Raw genomic sequence first — 21,491 nt, 5'->3', positions numbered from 1 at the left:
TTTAAAAAACCTGAATAAATGTAGATTTGCTAACATTTTTAAATCAAGGACTACCTTCTTCAGGAGGCTATGAAAGAATAAGGGTTTTCTGCCCCAATTTTCCATGGGTGGCAGATTAATTTTGCACTGTTGCCGGTACTCCTAGACGAGTTGCTAACAAGTTTTCCACAGTCATGCTTCCCCCACCAATGTGACTGAACACTGACTGGGGCAGACTAAATTCTGAGTGACCTCATGAGCATTGCAGTTAATCTATATTCTAGCTGTCCCTGGATGTACGCCCTGTATGATGACAAATGCTAACGATTCCTGAATTTGTCAAGCATGAGATAAATCCACTGATCTCCAGTTCATATATTAATGTGGCCTGTAGGTTGTTGAGTCCATTTTGACATCAGTCCATGAATGAAAGAGTTTAGCATCTGTTCTTTATTACTGCATCTCTAGTAACTGTACATTTATGCAAAGAATGTATCACCAAACATCTCTTTAAGAATGGATAGCTAAAATTCCACCTAAACTCTCCCAAGGTGACTTTAAATGGTTGTCTAGAAGCATAACAGATATTCTTAGGCATTTTTACTTTTACGTAATTGAGTTAGGAGGATTTGTTTAAATATACATGCAAAGCTCTGAAATCTGCATTCATTTACATTCCCCTCACAAGTGTAAAGGTCAAAATGATAAATAACAGGCTTTCTCCTATCTTTTATATACAATCTATATATAAAAAACATACATACAATATATTTTTGTGCTTAAGTGCAGAGTGCCAATATGTATAGTATGAAAAGTGACAAAAGAACCCAGAAAAAGTAGTGAAAGTGGTATCAGCAGCCTTTTTTTCTTCAGATAAGGTTTTCACTCCTCCATAACAGATATGCGTTTTTATAGAGAGATTTTTAGAGGACGTATTTGGGGAGTTGCTATGATTTCTGAGATCATACATTTTTTGTGAAATCCTGTACTGCTTAGCTCTGCTGCGGGATTCATATGGCCAATATACTCTCTAAAAAATCTGTTAGAAACAGATTTATGACAATTTTATAGTATCACTGCTTCTGCTTTCTACCTCTGCTAGCTGCTTTTCCTGAGCACTTAATCAGTAAGAGGCTGTATGATAAGCATTCACATAGACTTTGTCATTGAAATTTTACCATTACATGAGGGACAGATGATGTTATCCCCATCTTACAAATTAGGACACCAAAGCTAAGATGGTTTAAAAACTTAGCCCAAGGTGACACAGCTAGCAGAGGCTATTTGCTTTATTTGAATAGAGATTTGATTGCAAAGCCTATGTCATTAATCACTGGGCTACATTTACTTCTACAGTATATGTCTTCCTATATATTTCAGCCATCTTTATATTAACTGTTTCACTTCTCAGCCATATTTTTAGACCAATACTTTAAAGTATTTTCCTACTATGTTTTTGCATAATCTATTATTCAGGTAGAGTACATGTACTTCAGGAAATACAAAGTAACACATGAATGGCATATATTCTGAACCTTGCTTATCTTAGAATTTATTTTATTTACCTCTGAATGAAAATGTGTGTGTGTTTTCTTCTCAGGCACAATTTTAAGTTTTCAAAACAAGATATTATCCATTGTAAGTAAAAGTTACATTACTGCAAAATACTATTAGAAGTAATAATTTTTGTGCAGCCACTATGCAAAAATGTTCATTTTCATTTTTGGTTGCGATTTTATGTTTTTTTTACTGTTTTTTTTTGTATGATACCATGACAGTGCAAATTATTGCAAAGTTGCTTCTAACCTGTACTGATTTTTTTCTAACAAATGGTAAGTTATTATAGTTTGAATGCACATGTCTATCTACAACTCAAGAAAATATAAGGGAGCCTTGAATTTTTGTTCTGCTGTATTTGCTCTCTGCATTGAGAAGACTACTATTCATATGTTGAATCATCTATAATTTAACAAAGGGAAAGCCTTCAACTTTCCATCAGTTATCCATAAACCCATCTGCAACCAGACTAATATTTGCTGTCTTTCCTTCTGTTACTATGAGAGATGTTACTCCTTCCATTGTCCACTTTCTGTATCACGTGCTGCCTAATGATCTCAAAACACTTGCTTCTCCATTTATGCTCAGTTTCTTCTGCATCGTCTGTCTTTCTTGCCTTCTGATAATTTCAGTTAGCATATTGTCAAAATCTTGCATCTTAAAAATAATAATAAAAAAAAGCACCGTAACCCCCCCTCCCCCATTATTTTCCTTCCTTTTAAAAAATCATTTCTGAAGTGGCTGTCAATCCTCACTACCTACAATTGCCAGTCTGCCACAAGTTTCTGCATTCTTTATCCCCATCCTTCCCTTAAATCTACAGATGCCATATCACTGACCATCCTCTTACCAAATCCAGTGGTTATTTCTGTTATTATTTTAGTTTCCCAGTAGCATACAACATATTTGATCTCTCCACCTTCCTGAAGCCCTCTTTCCTCTTGAAATTCTTCTTTTAAAAAAATATTTCTTTTTCTTCATTAGGTTATATTTTGACAGCTTTCTGCCAACTGGCTACTCAATTTTGGAGCATCACAGGAGCCACTGTCAGAAACTCATATTTTCTCTATTTTTTCTAGACAGTATCATCCAGAGTTGGCTTTTATGGATTATTGGGAGTATTTTTTGTTCTCAGACTCTTTGGTGAAATGGATTTTAAGTTTACAAAACAAGATGCTCTCCACCATAAGTAAAACTTACATTGCTGCAAAATACTATTATAAGTAATACTTTATGTGTAAACACTATGCAAAAATTTTCATTTTCGTTTTTAGGGTAATCATTTTAAACAAATAACTCTATTTAAACTTTCTCCCAGAACTCCAGATAAGTGTATGCACTGCCTTTTCAACACCTCCACTTCAATATCAGCTAGATAAATAAAAAAATTACAAGTCATAGGTGAGCTCACCACTCGTCATCCTGCTCCTCACTCTTCCGGGTTGCAGTAAATGACAGCATCACCCAATTTGTTGTTTGAAGCCAAATCCTGTAAATCATCATAATTTCTTCACCAGATATCCTGTCAAGTTTTCAAGTTTGCTTTTATCATCAAAATATATACTATTGTATTTTTAATCTTTTTTATTACAATCACCTGAGTCTAAGCCAGTCATTTTACCTATGAATGATTATAGTTGCCTTCAATTTTATATTGTCTTGCCACACTGATAAAGCTTGAATTTATACATAACATTTTTAATATATATATTTATGTCACTGCTACCTAAACCCACTTGATGTCTTGTATTTTTTACATAAAAATAGAATTCCCATAATGGATTTTTCTTCCTGAAAAAATTTTGATGAAATCTTACAGGCAAGCCTGTTCTCACCAGACAACAGAACATGTCTTCATAATAAATATAGAAGTAGGAAATATAAAATTGTGGAAGAGATAAATGATAAAAGTAATATAAATATTATAATACAAAATAGTATAAGTAAAGTAGTGTGGGCTACTATAACAAAATATCATAGACTGGGTGACATGAACTAGAGACATTTATTTTTCACAGTTCCAGAGGCTGGGAAGTATGCAAAGAGCATGGTGCCAACAGATTCCTTCCTGCTAGAAGCCTGTCTCCTGGCTTGACCACTGCTTTCTGACTGTCTGCACACGTGGCCTTTCCTCCGTGCCTTTGCATGAAGGCCGAACTCTGGTTTCCCTGACTCTTATTATAAGGACATTAATCCCATTATGGGGACTTTACCCTCATGACCTCATCTAAACTTTCTTATGTTCCAAAGGCCTCACCTCCTAATAACATCACACTATAGGGCAGAACTTCAACATAGGAATTTTGAGGGTGCCCAGACATTAAGTCACTAAAAGTACTATTAATTAAGATGTCCTAACATCATGCAATAAATCTGTATATGTCAATGAAATAAATTTTCTAGAAATACGTAAATTACTAAACATTTAAAGAGTAGAAAAGCATAGAAAAAAATAGAGAATAGATTTTAAATAACTATTTCTAACAATTACTTTACAATTGTTATTCTACAAAACGTTAAACGATGTAATAGTTATATTACATAAGCTATCTCTTAGCTCAGATAAGAGCATGTAGTATCATGGAGCTTGAGCTGATACAAAGGATGGCCAGTCCAAAATGTAGATGCATCAATTGTAACAAATGCATAACTTCAGTGGGGATACTGATAATGAGTAAGGCTAAGCATGAATGGATGCAGGAAGTTTGTGGAAAACTCTGTAGCATCTGCTTAATATTTTGTGAACCTAAAACTATACTTAAAAGAAAAAGGTCTTATTTTTCCAAAGAAATAAATACAGATGGCCAACAGGCACATGAAAAGATGCACCGCATTGCTAATCACAGGGAAATTCAAATCAAAACTACAATAAGATATCACCTCACACCAGTTAGAATGGCCACTGTCTGAAAGATAAGAAATAACAAATGCTGGTGAGGATGATGAGAAAGGGGAACCCTCTACATTGTTGGTGGAAAGGTAAATTGGTTCAGCCACTGTGAAAAGCAGTGTGGAGGTGCCTCAAGAAACTACAAATAGAAACACCATATGACCCAGTAACTGCACTTTTAGGAATTTACCTGAAGAAAACAAAATCCCTGAATTGAAAAGATATCTGCACCCTATGTTTTTGCCACATTATCTGCAATAGCCAACATATGTAAGCAACCAAAGTATCCATCAATGATGAATGGATAAGTAAGAAGAGGTATATATGCACAATGGAATATTATTCAGCCATAAAAAAGAAAGTAATTTTGCCATTTATGACAACATGGATGGACCTAGAGGGTATAATGCTCAATGAAATAAGCCAGGCAGAGAAGACAAATACCATACGATTTCACTTACTTGTGGGATGCAAAAAAGAAAACAAAACAAAATGAAAAAAATAGCAGTAGACTCACAGACACTTAGAAATGACTGGTGGTTACCTTGGGGGAGGGGTTGGGGTGAGTGAGTGGGGAGGGTGGGGGATAAAAGTTATGCAATAGAGATATCTCTCTATTATTCCATAGAAGATGGTTTTCTGGGACATTCTGGAGGGCAGGTTACCAACTAGTTCCCCCAGCACAAACCATGGTGCTTTTTTCTGCATTCAGTAAGTCAATGGCTGTGCCCTGTCTAATGAAATCTGGGTTTCAGTCTTGGGGGTTGAAGGTGTCTTTCTTCAGTACATATCTCAGTCCTATGGGCCATGGCGACTCCTCATATCTTCTATTCCCTATATTCTTTAGAGTTCTACTTACTCTCATTAGCCAATCCCTTGTTGCTCTAATCTGCTGATGAAGTTATTTTTGTGCTTTCCGTGTCTAGATTACTGTGTTTACTCTCTCCCGCTTGAATCCAAACTGATACATATACTGATAAAATTATAATACATTTATCTTCTGTTATCAGAGTCTGCCACTGTTCTGACCAAACTACTACATGATAAAAAACTCCTTCAAATACTTACTTTATATATTGAGAAACAGAGAATTCTATTGAATTTTAAGTAAACATAAGGTGAATGGAATAGCTAGAATTTATAATGAAACATTCTAGTTCAGGAACTAGTTTTGCATATACTCTTAGAAACAGGTTTATTTCTAACATTTAATTTTGTGTTTGGTAATAAACCTCTAGTTTCTATTCTTCATTTTTCAAAACACTTTCACTTGCCACCAAATTGATTTTGATTTGTTCTCCTACTGAAGACTTAAGATTCTATTTTCTACTCTGATGGTGATTAATCTTAATATTTTTATATACATATATTACTGAAAAGAAATCCTAAAGATCCACCATCTCTGAGGACATACTGTGATTCAAGTATTTATTTTCAAATTATTTTTTCTTTCTCTCTGTCTTTTTTAACACCCAGGTACATGAGGACATAATCTTCATAACATGTGGACTCTGTTTCAAAAGGAGCCTGTCCAGGGCCAGTCCAAGGCTTTAGTCTTTTAACTCATTACGGGCTTTATATCTTATTTTTTGATTTGCTTTGTTTGTTTTTTATTTTTTTCTTTTCATAAATAACCCCAGTAATACCCTTTCTCTCTCTACCCAACTAAGCTGTTGTTTCAGCTCAGAATTATCTTAATTTCAGAAATCTTTTTGTTCTATCCTAGGGTAATCAATTACTTTCAAGAAACTCAGTTTTACTTTACAAAAGAAGTTATATTTTTCTAGAATTTCTAGGCATTTGATACAGGAGGATATCCAGGCTGTGTAATTACTTAAATGTACCTCAAAAAAAAAAAACTACAATGAAATGAAGTTTTAAGGTATGGTAATGATAAGAAAAATATGATGACAGCAAATTTGAAATCACTGACAAAATGCACAATTCTTCAGACACATATAAGTAAATGCATACAAATTTTAATAATGAAAGCTTTCTAACAGTTATATAAATGGGATCAAACCCTACAAATTATAGCCCCAGTACTTATGCATATTATTTATGAGCTTATTTATTTCAGCAGGTCCTCAGATGGAGTCCAGATCTAACCAATTTTCCTGACAATTGCAAAACTACCTCCAGTTATGAAATGCATCATCACCACTCACTAAAACAACTCCAACAGCTGCCTGATAAGTTTTCCAGCTCCATGCCTGCCCTTATTCCTTCTTATCTCCACACAAACTAGAGTAATACTGTATTTCCTCAAAGCGATTTGAAAGCAAGATTCACAGAGATTTTTTTTCTTTGTTTTCTGTTTGACAAACTCCAGTTCTTAGCAAAGAGCCTAGCATATAGCAGGCAGTTAATAAATACTTACTGAGTAACTGAATGTACTCACAGTAAAGTTCTAAACAATGTGGCCTCTCGGTGTCCCTTTCACCAGAAACTGCACTTCTGTTCCAGTCACTCATCAAGCTCCTATCTGCCTTCCTATTCTCCTGAATTACACCCATGGCTTTATAGTCTAGAGATACCACACTTTTGTCGAAAGATGTACATCAAACAAGTCACAGTGAAGAAAGAAGAAGAATAGTTGAGGTAGGATGAGAAAGCTAAAAAAAGAGTGTGTCATTTTTGGCGTATTTGAATTAACATTAGATTTGCAATTTATTTTTAGCCCCCAAGTTTAATCTGTCAAGGAAAAGACGCTCATGACAATGGTAGGAAAATGAGATAATTGTAGAGTAGAATAGAGAAGCAGTTTTCTTTTTCCCTCAGTTTGTCAAATGCAATTACTTAAAAAAGAATGTAGCATGCAGATTTTCTTTAATTGTCCCAGTTTATAATTTGAAATATCTTTTAATATGTGGATTTATTCATGCCAGCAAAATTCTTAGATAATCCATGTTGTAGAGAAAAATGTAAATAAAGGATATATTCAAAATGATCCTGAAAAATTAGATGGTTGTACTCTTTAAAAAAATAAGGCTTATCTTTTGATGCAAGTTTCTTCATATTGTTACAATATCTACATTCTCTGAGTTGACTGTATATCTTGTGTATAGATTTTATAGTAAAAACCTATACTATGATTTGCTTTGTGTTCAAAAAATAAGGCTGATTTTAGGAGTCATCTCATAAAAGTGTATTAAGTATACAGTTTCTTGTGATAAATCCAAAGTTTATATGCAATAATAATTTCTCAATAACTCTGCAAGGAATATGAGGAAATTTTTTGAAATAAGTTCATATTTAATTTTCTAGCATATACATTTACATTTCTCTCTATATGATCAAAATTATTCCACTGTTTCTACTGTGTGTTATTTTTGAAATGTTTTTTACAGACTACATTTTGTTTGTTTCTTTGATTTTATTTGACTAATTCTAAATGTATAAATGTGGCAGTAAGCACTCAAGATCACATACTAAATCATAGAATTAACACTTAGATAAAAGTTGAATATCTAACTTTTCAGAGTTCTTCCTGTTAGAGATAAAATACATTGTGACAAAGACCGAATCAAAACAGAACACTGTATTTGATAAGTTCAGTGTTTTAGTAGAGTGAGTGATGGAGTGATTAAAAAGATTATTTCTGAAAGGCAAGTTATATGTGATTGATTTAATACCATATAAAATTAGTTGCAAATGTTTGCCTTCAGTTTAAAGTAGGCAAATATTAGAATGTATCTTACATCTCACCAACTATAAAATAGTGCAGATTTTCCGCATAAATATCAGAAAAATGTTAGATACTACTTACTTACAAGTGTGTGATTGACGGGCAGTCAAGACATTGTAAAGCTTAGAAAGGAATTTTCATCATCAACAGCAATAATAGCATTTCCTCCTATCTTTTCTCTGCTTGGATTAAAATGATAACTGCTATTTCCTATCTGATCATGGTGACAATGCCAAATTCTCAAATGGCCTCATATAACAAGCGGTTACAACTATGGTCACATTGTTTATAATGACTAATAAAATTTAATTAATAGAATAATTTATGTAATTAATTCTTTGAGGACGTCAATTGATTTTTATTATAAAATTTGATGTGTAGTTTCTAAACATATTTAAGTTTGAGTCTTATTTTTTTTTCTTTTTCTGTGTTTTATTGTATATACAATCCGTTTTCAGTTTACGGGAAATGCCTCTTAGGAGGCTGACATTAATGTTAATTGAACCTTTTCATCTAGTCCTTTGTGCACTATGTTGAAAGTGTTATTTTAATGACAAAAGCAGTCAAAACACCAGAGTTAATGTGTTGTTAATTAAATCGGTTTATTATTTTGTTTCCTTATATTTTTAAATATTTTAATACAACAGTGTCACAAAGTAGAGAGTTAGAACATAGAGACCTGTTACTAACTGTTGCGTAAAGTGTAGTTTACTTTGGAAATGAAATCTGACGGGCTATTTCTGGCTAGCTTGAAATGATATGCCAATCTATAAGCGTTTTTTACTCAACATCAAAAAGGGTTTATCATTTTAAAGAAAATTTCAGTTAGTCAGTGGGATCAAATAAATAAATAAATAATTCCACCCCAAAATTTTCTGTTTCATTTGCCTTCCTTCACCTTTTTATGAAGATAGGAAGAAAAACCCTAGTGTGGTATATTTTCTATGTTTCCTGGCAAAGCAATTGCAATCTTCTTAAGTGTTTAAGCATATATGTTATCCCATGTGTGAAATTTTGTAATACATATGTAGATTCAGAGATCCTGTCTCAATCTATTTGTGCTGCGGTAACAAAAATATCACATACTGGTGGCACATGAATGACAGAAATTTATTTATCATACTTCTCAAGGCTGAAATGTTGAAGATCAAGGAATTAGAAGCTCTGGGGACACCTGGGAGAGCCCACTTCCTGCTTCATAGAAGGCTGACTTCCTGCTAAGCCCTCAGATGGCAAAAGAGATGAGAGAACTCTCTGGGCCCCTTTTCTAAGGGCACTCATCATCATAAGGGTTCTACCTTCATGACTTAACTAATAACCTTCCAAAAGCCCTACCTCCAGATACCTTCATATGGAGGGTTAGAATTCAATATATAAATTTTGAGGGACACAACCATCAGTCTATAGTAGATCCGAATTTACTGCACATTCTGACGATGCATATTTGAAATAAAGTGGGTATGTGGGTGGAGGGAGTCACTTATGTAATTCAATAATGGAAGTTGATTTATAATTCAGTTAAGGAAAAAAATCTAACATTTAGAAACACCTGTGTGGTATGTAATCTATTTGATACACAGCAGTTTGTGAGGGCTTCAGAATTTACTTATACTGATCAAATGGAAGTAGGAGGATATTGAATTCCTTAGGTTCCATAGTTGAAGGGCCCAAGTTTTATAGGCAGCATATTACTACACATTCATTCATTTATAAATTTCTTCTACACAAATTTCAACTTCATTTAAATTGCTGAGGAGGATGTAGAGTAACTGCTTTTTCTCTGTATGTATTTACAGGGAACTTGCAAAAATTGAGGATTTTGCCAACATAATATTTCATATAACAAGAAGAAAAAGAAAATTTGACATTAGGTTCATCACAGTTATTTTAACTACATTGCCCTGTGTAGTTATGGCATGCAGACAAAATATTTAGTTATATATATACACAATCATAAAATAACCCTAAAAAATGATGCATTAACTCTTGAGCTCTCTTGATTATGGTCTACATTATATTTAGCTATATTAGGCTTAAAAATACATAGTTGGGACATATGGCTTCCTTCAACGAATGAAAAGACACCAAAAATCACCAAACCGTATAACGCTTAAGCTTCAGTCTTTGGAAAACTGAAACTAAAAGTCTCATTAGTTTGATAGCTTATTTTCCTGCTTAAGTAGGCCATGAAATAAAAGAGTATATATATATATATAACTATACCATGTACCATCTTGGCATTTTCATAAAAAGTATTTTACTACACAGAGTGAGGTATTGGCCAAACAATATTACCTTATTTCTCTCTTAAATTCTGTGATGAAATTAAAATGTCTATTGAAATGAGCTTTGATATTAACAACACTATGTCTCCCAATGTAGCAGTACAATTACATTAAAGACAGCAGTGTCATAAAGCACAGTGTTGCTAAAATGATATAAATGTCAAACTACATGCTCTGTTTCAATATACATCTAAAACTTCGATTTTAAAAAATGCATTGCCATTTGGGCAAGAAAATTCACTGAATAACTGTTTAAAATATCTGGAAGGCAAATCTACCCTATTACATAATCCCTTTATGTGTTTTTTTTTTCTGTGTAAATATAGATGCACACAGTGCATATCAGATTTTACTCTCTGTTGAGAGATCAGTTAAAATTTGATACTAGCGGAGTAAAAGGGAGAATTTAAGAACTCCTGGTGAACTCAATGGAATTCTGCAAAAATAATTAAATTCAATAAATGAGTAAATAAACAACACACAAAGAATAAAATTCATAGCCAAAACTTTTCAACTGAAACAGATTGCCAGAATAAATAAAAATCCAGCACATGTACATGCAAACACACAACAAACATACCTATGGACTCTTAATAGGAAACACATAAATATAGGGTCATTCAAAGCCTTAAAGTGAAAGGATAGAAAATGTTGATATTAAAAATACCAAATATTAACCAAAATAAACTAAAGCATTTGCTGGCTAAATATTTATTCATGTCTAAGCCTAATGAAAGTTAAAAGTAAATATAAAGCCTTATGATACTGGGATTGTGTCACTTATCTATTTGAGGTCTACATAGCTTACCTATCCTTAAAATGGCACTCTAGTAGCCATGGCACATGATACGTAATGAATATCAATTACCGACTGAATGGCATGGGACAGGCGGAGGGAGAACAAAAGGAGATTAATTGCCTGTGTCACTTAGTTACTAGGATTACAGTATGGTTATAAATGTTTTTAGAGTTTTGTGCTTATATTTTATGACTAGAAAGCATATATTGGAAAAAGAACAGTAAAAACTTTAAGTGTCCAAATGAGAATCTATATGCAAAGATCTGGTGATTTTCACCTTTGAAAAGCATTTTTAAGTCCACAATGTGCTGGTAAATGTGACCATAGAATAAGCTCCAGGCCTGACTGTAAGTGTTGCATAACTCAATGATCAGCTGCACCACATCTATTACTCTAGGTTAAAGGAACTGCTAGAGAAAGATAGGAGCCTTGAGATAAGGAATGAAAGCATTCAGAAACACAGAAATAGGGATGAAATTATAATCCTCAAAACCCTTGAATCAAACTTTCCTCCCCGGGTCTACCACCTCCCCAGCAATCTGAAGAAACCAGTCTTTACCTGCTATATTAGTTATCTATTGCTTTGTAACAAATTACCCTGAGTTTCAAAGCAACAAAAAATTATTATCTTACAATTATGAGAATCAAAAATCCAACTTTGAATCATCTGGGTGGTTCTGACTCAGAAATGTTCATGAGTTTGTAGCCACTATGTGAGTTCGGGTAAAGTCACTGGGATTAGAGAATCTACTTACACAAAGTTCACTCAAGTGACTTTTAGCTGGAGGTCCAATCCTTGACATGTGTGAAATAATAATATTTGTTGTTTTAAGCCCCTAAATTCTGAGGTAATCCATTATGCAGCAATGGATAATGAAATTGGATTTTTGATACCAGAATTACAGAGTGATCATAACAAATTCTAAAATATGGAAGTGACTTTTCTACTTTTCCTGTGAAACACTTGATTTAATCAAAACTATGAAATAAATTATATAAAGGTATTCTTCAATTGATTCCATATTTCTCATTATTTATATTACTTTTTATATCAGTGATATTTTTAATTACTAAAATCTTTTATTTTTCCTACCTATAGATAGGAAATTTGCTTGCAACTCTTTGATAATGGTAATTCTTACTCCAAAGGTCCCTTTACCTTCTACTTGCTTTGATTTAAATTTCTTTAAGTATGTTTTCCTTAAATATGTAATTGTTGATTTTGCATTCATTTGTTTGTGCTAACTTTTTGATCAACTTTGGTGACAGCACACTCTTTCTTTTGGGAAGCTTATATATGTGGAGTTGTGTAATGTTCTCCTGCTTTGATAAATGCAGGTGGGCTATGGAGTGAATTTTTGCTTCTTGAGTTCCCTTCTGCAAGATTATTCTTTCTCTCTGGTGTCTTACACTGGCTTATCAACAGCCATCCATGGCTTTTTGATTACAGAGTCATTGCTACTGTCAGAGAAAGGGGGTGAGGATTACCTGGTGCTTTCCCATCTCTGGCATGTCACTTTCTCTCTGGTTCCAGATCTCCTTCAACTGAATGCACCTGCTGACCCGAGCACAGGGTGCTCTCAGTAGTGACGTTCTCTCATATGATAGTATTCTTTAAAGCTTGGTTTGCTTGGACATGGTTTCCTTCATCAATGTGGCCTCACTGCTTTTCATCAGTTGTCTTGTTTTAAATTTCTATTTAATCTGTTAAAACTAATTTAAACACCACATCTTATGATATTTTGATACAGTTAGCTAGCACTAGTCACTTTTAATCCTCTTTTGCACTCACATAAATACTTGTAGCACTAAACAAAATTCCTTTTTAAAGAATCTGGATCAAATCTTGTGTTATACACAACTATATGTGTAAAACGTCCAACTGTGTGCAACATCAAACTTACTGGGTTGATTAGTCTGAGGTATGACTTCAAGAACTGTACCAGAAATTTCTTGTATCAATGAAGGAATTAAGCTCAGGAAATTTAAGTAACTCTTCCAATATTACATACCCTATCAGAGGCTGGGCTACAACCTTACCTGATTGTTTCCTAATTGCATGTTTTATTTTTTATTTTTGAAGAATAAAACAACCTGCTTTTGTACTGTGACTAGAAAAGACATCTAAGCACATTCAGAAATTCATGTGGATACTGGATCATAGTTCCCTCTCTTGAAGTCCCCATAATTGACCCCACTAGCCAATCCATCTTCTTCTATTTGCGTGTTCACATCAAATCACATATACACACATTTTGTTGTTCTTTGAAGTAACAAATAAAATAAAATCAGGTAATATAAATGTAAGTTCTAATTTTAGATACAGAAAAAATACTTGAGCTTCAAATTGGACAGTTTTGCTGTCATTTATATCAAGAACAGGCTGGTTATTCTCCACAGAGTATATTACATGAACACCAAATCTCTAATAATAACCCAAGAGCTAGCATTATCCATTAATCATCAATCATGAATGATGTAATTATAATTAATGAGACCAATTCTATGTGACTTCTACAAAAATAATATTTTTTACAGGGAATAGTACAGTGTGTTGTAGATAATAGATCAGCAAAATAATATTATTTTATTGCTATTATTTCAGTGTTTGCATATATTGACACATATATTAAGTACAAAATGGGTTTTACCTGAAAATTACCAGATTATGATATAGCCACTTACTCCCTAAAATTTTGCTCATATAGTATTGATGCATTTTGTTAAGTATATGGGATGCTTAATGTTTAATTATAAAAACTTAAAATTATTAACATGTTAATACAATAAAATTTGATACATTTGAATAATGTATGGGGGCAATGGCAGCTTCAATGTAGAACAATACAGTTCACTAGAGAACAAATTTATACCATGATCTTTTACATCCTTGGATTTTTTTCTGTTCCGTTGTTACAGAAAATTAAAGTGAGCCAGTTGTAGAATCTACTGCCACTCATAGGACTATATTTTTCATATATCAAAAAGAAGAACTAAAAAAGAAACTTTAGTACCTCCTTTCTCCTCAAAACTGAGGAGAAAAGATTTGAGTGACAAATGGCAATGAAGGTTATATGTTTATATACAGTGTAGATAGTCACTAACTAATAATTGTTAAATGTACTGCTGATTTATCCATTTTTCTGTCCTGGACTTTCCCATATTGTAACAAGTTTGAAAGATTGCCATCAAAACCTCAAAGTGGTTGGTCCATTTACAAATGAAGTTCAAGATATTGCTTCAAATTCTGGTAAAAAGTGTCTATAAAAATGCCTTTGGTTATATATCAATTTTAAAATACTACCCCCTTATAGAGCAAAATTGAATATTCTTTTTATTTAATAATTTAAGAGTATTGCCTCTCAACATTACCTTAATGCATTCATTATGGTTTATAGTGAGTATAAAAATGTTTTAGGGAATTACCAATATTTTGGATAGATCCCTTTGTCAAAATCATAGCTGTGTTCAAAAAATCATAGTTTTTTTGTTCCAAAGGAGCATACATATTTCTCAGCTATTTATTCTCATTGTTAAAATAATCAGTCTTAATTGCAATACCTTGATAATGATCTACTTTCAAATTCCCATACTGTATATGTATTGCTAATTATTTTATTTTTCGTAACTTTGTATTAATCCATCAAAACACAACTGTTCTTCCCAAAGAATCATTATAGCCCCTAAGAGAAAGTGGGGTTAAGCTTGCAGGCCTCAGATGCATTTCTACTAGATTTAAATGTGACTCGGTCCTTTTCCTTGGAAGCCCTAAGACCAGGTACACTCTCTTTTGTCTTGTGATATATGTTCTACTCATCATTTTCCCCCAGAAAGCCAGTTTCTACTAAACCTAAAATTTGGCTGTAGCTAACCCTTTCCTTGATTTCTGAAACTATTATAGGAATTCCTAATAGTTATGGTGCCATGTAGGATTTTGGAGGTTATTCAGAGTACAATGGAAATTCACTGAAATGTTTTGAGTAGAGGAGTAACCTGATCTGAAATTTTGATGGGGGAGGCATTTCAGTTGTGGGAAGACTCCTAGATTAGGACGTGGCTGGCCTGGGTTTCTTCTTAGCTTTGCCACTTAGTAGCTGTGCGGCCTGGAGTATAAGTAACTCAACCACGGTGAGCTTTAATTTCATGCTCTGTGTGTTGAGCATCTCCAAGACCACCCCTGGGTTTGATGATTTGCTAGGAGGATTCACACCACTCAGTGTAGAGTCATACTCACAGCTATGATTTATTACAGTAAAAGAATACAGAGAAAAATAAGCAAAGGGAAAAGGTGTTTGGTCAAGTCCAGGGGAAAACTAGGCACAAGCTTCCAAGAGTCACACCAGGAGAAGACCAGGAGTCACACACGAGGCACTTCATTTCTTCAGCCATGAATTTGTGACACTTGTGAAATGTTGCCTACTAGGCAAGCTCATTAGAGTCTCAGTGCCCAGTCTTCTTTTTTTTATTAAAGTATCATTGATATACAGTCTTATGATGGTTTCACATGAACAATACTGTGGTTTCAGCATTCACTCATATTACCCATCTCAGTCATGTTAGAGTTAAAAGTGGACATACATCCAGCCTTTCTGTTTAAAGGAGTTTCTAGATATTGATTTTATCTTGTTCTCTTTTCTGTAGGAAATGACACGTACTTTTAACATGCTTTGGTGTAAGGCAAACATTATTTTATGTACCTCTAAGAAAGAAAAAGAGCTATGATTAAGCTATGACACATGGAAACCATAAAAAAAAATTGGGGTTTGTTTTCTTCAGAAATGAATACTTAAAAAGGAGCAAAACTTTATATGGTGGCGTTTTAAATATTAGGTATGTATTTTACTTTAGAAAGATTTCATTGACTCCTTAATTTTTTATGTATAGTATTTGATACAGATTCTTATATAAAGCGTAACACTGTTGTAATATGTATGAGTGCTGAACAAAATAAATTTATATTCTTGAATAGATAGAACATGTGTTTTGACTTATACTTTCTATTGTTTACATTTTTAAAAAATCTGTTTTATTATATGAGCATACTGTAGCCAGAAGCAACTAGATGGTCTCTCAGACATTAGAAAGTAGAACTGTGTTAATACCGGGTTCAGGGGAATGAGGCTTGGATGGTGCCAGGCTGAGCATGTCCACCACTAGAAAAGAGGACATTGAGGGGAGGTCATTGTTGGACTTAGGCCCTGGATCCAAAAAGAAAAATGTATGTTAGGGCCAGTGTGGGCCATACCACATGGGCTCTAGCCACCTGGAAGGACACACTCTGGAGGCATCACCAGCAAGAAGAAGCCACTGGTCACAACTGGATCACCACACCACCGAATTGAGGATGTTTTTATGGTCTGAAAAATCCACTCCTAAAGTCACTGACTCTCACATTACTGCATTGTTTAAATTATGGATTTTAATTTGGATGGCTCATCTTTAAAGGTACTACAACAATCTATTCTTGTAGAATTTCCCTCAGGAAATACAACTGAAGTACAAATAAGAGCGCATATGCCACTAGCCTTCTGTGTACTAGTGCACAGAGTAACCTTTTCTTCATAATTGTACTTTGCTTATGTATCATTTATAGGAGTGATATGAACATTGGGTAAACTGATTTGTTTGCTCTCCAGAAATTTGCTTTGCATTCTGTTGGTTGATAGAAATGTAAAGATGAATAAAATGAAGTTTCTGACTTTAAAGAAATTATGTTCCAAAGGCAGACACAGACATCTTCTAAATAATTGCAGTATGAAAGATCAGATGTGACTAATGGAGATTATTTCTATGATATCACAGAACAAAGTGATCTCACCTAAACAAAGGGCATACCCTCCATTGTAACTATGAATACTATCTCCATTCAGATATTTTTGTTGTAACTGTACCCATATCTACTATGATTTGCAAAAAGTAAAAATTTCCAAGTCCATAAACAAGTTTTTTGGGGTAACAATACCATTTTATCCAGGTTCTTCAGTTTTAAGAAAGCATGCCTTCATCACATTTGTTTGTATATCTGTAAATAATGTGTTTTACCAGCCATCAAGTTGCTCTAATTGAAATCAATATCTAGACAACTGATAGCAAGAGAATTCATCACCAAATTACAAGATTAAAAAAACAAAGCAAGATAAAACAGAACAAAAATCTTTATGTCTAGTGTTTTCATTCACATGCTACAGTTTTCCTCATATATTTCTCGAGAACCAGTTTAAATGTACCTAAATTAATTATAAGTATTGCAGAATTGGTCAGTGTGTGATGATTTATCCCAAAATTCTTGAACTTACAGTATTATTTGAATCTTGCTGTCTTGATCATGACTATGAAAAGAAAAAAAAATACCTTCTGGGAATTAAAAAAAAAGCATGTTAATGATCAGTTAAGTTGCCTAACTTCTTCAAAATCCTATCCTGAACACGGTACATGCCACATAGATGGACATATTACTGGATTGATTCAAGTTATGATCATGAAATATAAAACCTGTCTTCACTGAAGCTTGTTTACTACTGAGCTCAGTGTGTAGATTTCACCTGTCATTCTTTCTGAATGTGTATTACAGCAGTCCCACTTCATGACTAGAGCCTTTTTTTCTCTTGTAGCTTCATTTTTTTCTGTGATTTTTTTCTCATTAGAAAAGGTTTCTGCTTCCTTACTAGTCCATTTGCTTAATTATTTGATTTTTCAAAAGCAAAAAAAAATATGTGGATTGACATCTCTAATCTTCAAGAAACAACAGTCAACTGAAACTAAGAAGCAGTTATTGATATGATCGGGATTCATCATCTAAGTATAAAAATGACAAACCATAAAAAAACAAATTCTTATTTCCTATAAAAATTAAAACTTTGTTCAAGCCGCTTAAAAGTACTTGCTCTTTGACTCAGAAAATAAACATTTTCAAAAGAAATAAGGATAATCATTTTTTCTTCTTTCTGACAGATAAAAGTAGTTTACTCTGTTACAAAAGGTTGTAGACTACAATAACTGACAGTCATAAACATATGTAGTAAATGCCCTTGCTCTGTCCTACACATATGAAACTGAGTTAAGAATTTAAAAAGTAGCAGTGAATGATGTTCTGATTGCAGGTATGCTGATAATCAGAAATTTGAGGCAGAGTTTCTAGAAACAAGTCATTGTTGAATCTATAAATGCATCAATCCATTTATTTTACCTAAGACACAGATAAGTCTCGAGACACTTTTAACTACGGAAGTGTCCTTACAAGTTCAATAAAGTGCATAAGTATGCTACTGTGATAAAAGAACGTTAGATGTTTTTAAAAATAAAGTTATTTAAAACACAAAAATCTCTGTAGCTATTAGCTATTATTTACCAAGTGTGACAATCTATTTCATAGTATGTTTATATTTTATTATAAAGGTTTTTAAAATAATGCTTAGCAAAAACCTTTCAATTATGTTGTTGATAATTACATGAATTTAATGCAGTCATATGTTTCTATTGTACTCATATTGACAGTTTTTAACAGTATATAGATTTAAAGCATCACTTCATCTTTTTCTACAGATTATTTAGCTGCTCATGTTTCTGATATCTTCTGAATACAATTATAAGGATATATATAGAAAAAGTTTGAAGATTAGGAAAATTTCCTATTCTGCCATTGCCAAGGACTGTCACTGAACTATAAAAGACTATAAAATATCTACATAGCCCTCAATCTAATGAAAATCAGTAAAAGAGTTAGATTGTAAGTGATTTATAGGCTTATGAGTAATGATTATCCAAACAGTAAAGAATATTTAAAATTAAAATTTATGCTATGCTTATGGTTCACAGAATTATTACACAGAATCTCTATGGTCTCACATAACTTTTTTTTTTCTTTATTTTTTTGGTTTTACTATTGCATATTTTTTCTCTTTTGAGAGGGCATCTCTCATATTTATTGATCAAATGGTTGTTAACAACAATAAAATTCTGTATAGGGGAATCAATGCACAATCATTAATCAACCCCAAGCCTAGTTCTCAACAGTCTCCAATCTTCTGAGGCATAATGAACAAGTTCTTACATGGTGAACAAGTTCTTACATAGTGAATAAGTTCTTACATGGTGAACAGTGCAAGGGCAGCCATCACAGAAACTTTCGGTTTTGATCACGCATTATGAACTATAAACAATCAGGTCAAATATGATTATTCGTTTGATTTTTATACTTGATTTAAATGTGAATCCCACATTTCTCCCTTATTATTATTATTATTATTATTATTATTATTATTATTATTATTATTATTAAAATGCTGAAGTGGTAGGTAGATGCAAGATAAAGGTAGAAAACATAGTTTAGTGCTGTAAGAGGGCTAATGTAGATGATCAGGTGTGTGCCTATAGACTAAGTATTAATCCAAGCTAGACAAGGGCAACAAAACATCCATGGATGCAGAAGATTTCTCCCAAAACAGTGGGGGTGGGGTTCTAAGCCTCACCTCTGTTGATTCCCAATTTCTCACCTGATGGCCCCCTTGCGACTGTGCCTGTCTTAGGTTGTTCCTCACTTGAGGAATCTTACCCATCTGGCTAACCAGTCATCTTCCGGGGCCATACAGGGAAATGTAAATTTGGTAAGTGAGAGAGAAGCAATATTGTTTGAAAAGGTTAGCTTTTTACTTCTTTGCAGATTTATGCCCTGTGGCTTTTATGACCAGCATTTGTCTTGAAGTATCTTTACCACTTGGAAGAATTATGATACTCGGTAATTTCGATATGAGGCACGAATTCTACTTAAGGGTTGTAATTAGGAAGGAAGAAGAAAAGCTATAGAAGTAGCAGACGGAAGAAAACATGGGAAGATTGATTATTTCTTTGACATATCTTCTTGTAGAGTAACATAAGCATGTATAGGTTTTAAACTACTAATTAAATTGCGGACACACATTAACATAATAGTAATACAGTTACATAAACAAAGCAATACTACAATTACCAGCCATCTCCAGTGAAAGCACAAAAACCAGTTAGGCACCCTAGGCATTTGTGAAAACATCAATGATATGATGGATATTGTCTAATTGAATTTTAAAAGTTTGAGAAAAATCAGACAAATTAAAACAACATATTCCTGGGAACTGTTGACATCCCATATGTTCTCTTAACAGTAGATAGTCTGTAGTCACAAGATTTTATACTGCTGCAACTTGCACTTCTCCTAATTCTTGGTTGAGTTCCGACAGCATAGATCCAGTCAAATTTGTTATTTTACTGTATGCACAGGCAGCTTAGATATCTCCTTCTTCATTCCAATGGCAAGTCCAGGAACCGATGGGATGAATGCAGCTACAATTGCAACAGGGCCAGGATCTTTGTTGAAGTTTTTGATGTTCATCTTCTGGAATGACTCTTCCAGAGAATGTTGATGTTGGAAGTTCTTCTTCATATTGTATCTTAATTCATTTTCTTGGTAGCCAAATTAGGCTCTGGTCCTCTGTATAAACACAAACAAACCCTTTGCCCACACGTTGATATGCCCTTTATATCATTGTGAAGAACTTATTGGAGATCACCACACAGGAACTGATTTTTTTTTTTTAAGAGAAAGGAATATTATCAGAAAAATGTACTTCCATAGCTGATCATCTGACACCATTTAAATGATAAAAATTAAGGATAATTAAAGCATGCTTTAATTGTTGATTTACAGTTAGATTTAACCTATCAGGGAGTAATACTCCTTTTCTTTCCTTTTTTTTATCATTAATCTACAATTACATGAAGAATATTATGTTTACTAGGCTCTCCCATATACTAGGTCCCCCCCACAAACCCCTTTACAGTCACTGTCCATCAGTATAGCAAAATGTTGTAGAATCACTACTTGTCTTCTCTGTGTTGTACAGCCCTCCCCTATCTCCCATCCCCTCATTACGTATGCTAATCATAATAACCCCTTTCTTCTTCCCCTCCCTTATCGCTCCCTACCCACCCATCCTACCCAGTCCCTTTCCATTTGGTACCTGTTAGTCCTTTCTTGGGTTCTGTGATTCTGCTGCTGTTTTGTTCCTTCAGTTTTTCCTTTGTTCTTATACTCCACAGATGAGTGAAATCATTTGGTATTTCTCTTTCTCTGCTTGGCTTATTTCACTGAGCATAATACCCTCTAGCTTCATCCATGTTGTTCCAAATGGTAGGATTTGTTTTCTTCATATGGCTGAGTAATATTCCACTGTGTATATGTGCCACATCTGCTTTATCCATTAATCTACTGATGGACATGGACACTTAGGTTGCCTCCAATTCTTAGCTATTGTAAATAGT

The sequence above is a fragment of the Manis javanica genome, chromosome 9 (genome assembly GCF_040802235.1).
Source record: "Manis javanica isolate MJ-LG chromosome 9, MJ_LKY, whole genome shotgun sequence".
Classification (NCBI taxonomy): domain Eukaryota; kingdom Metazoa; phylum Chordata; class Mammalia; order Pholidota; family Manidae; genus Manis; species Manis javanica.
This window is presented reverse-complemented; position numbering follows the sequence as displayed.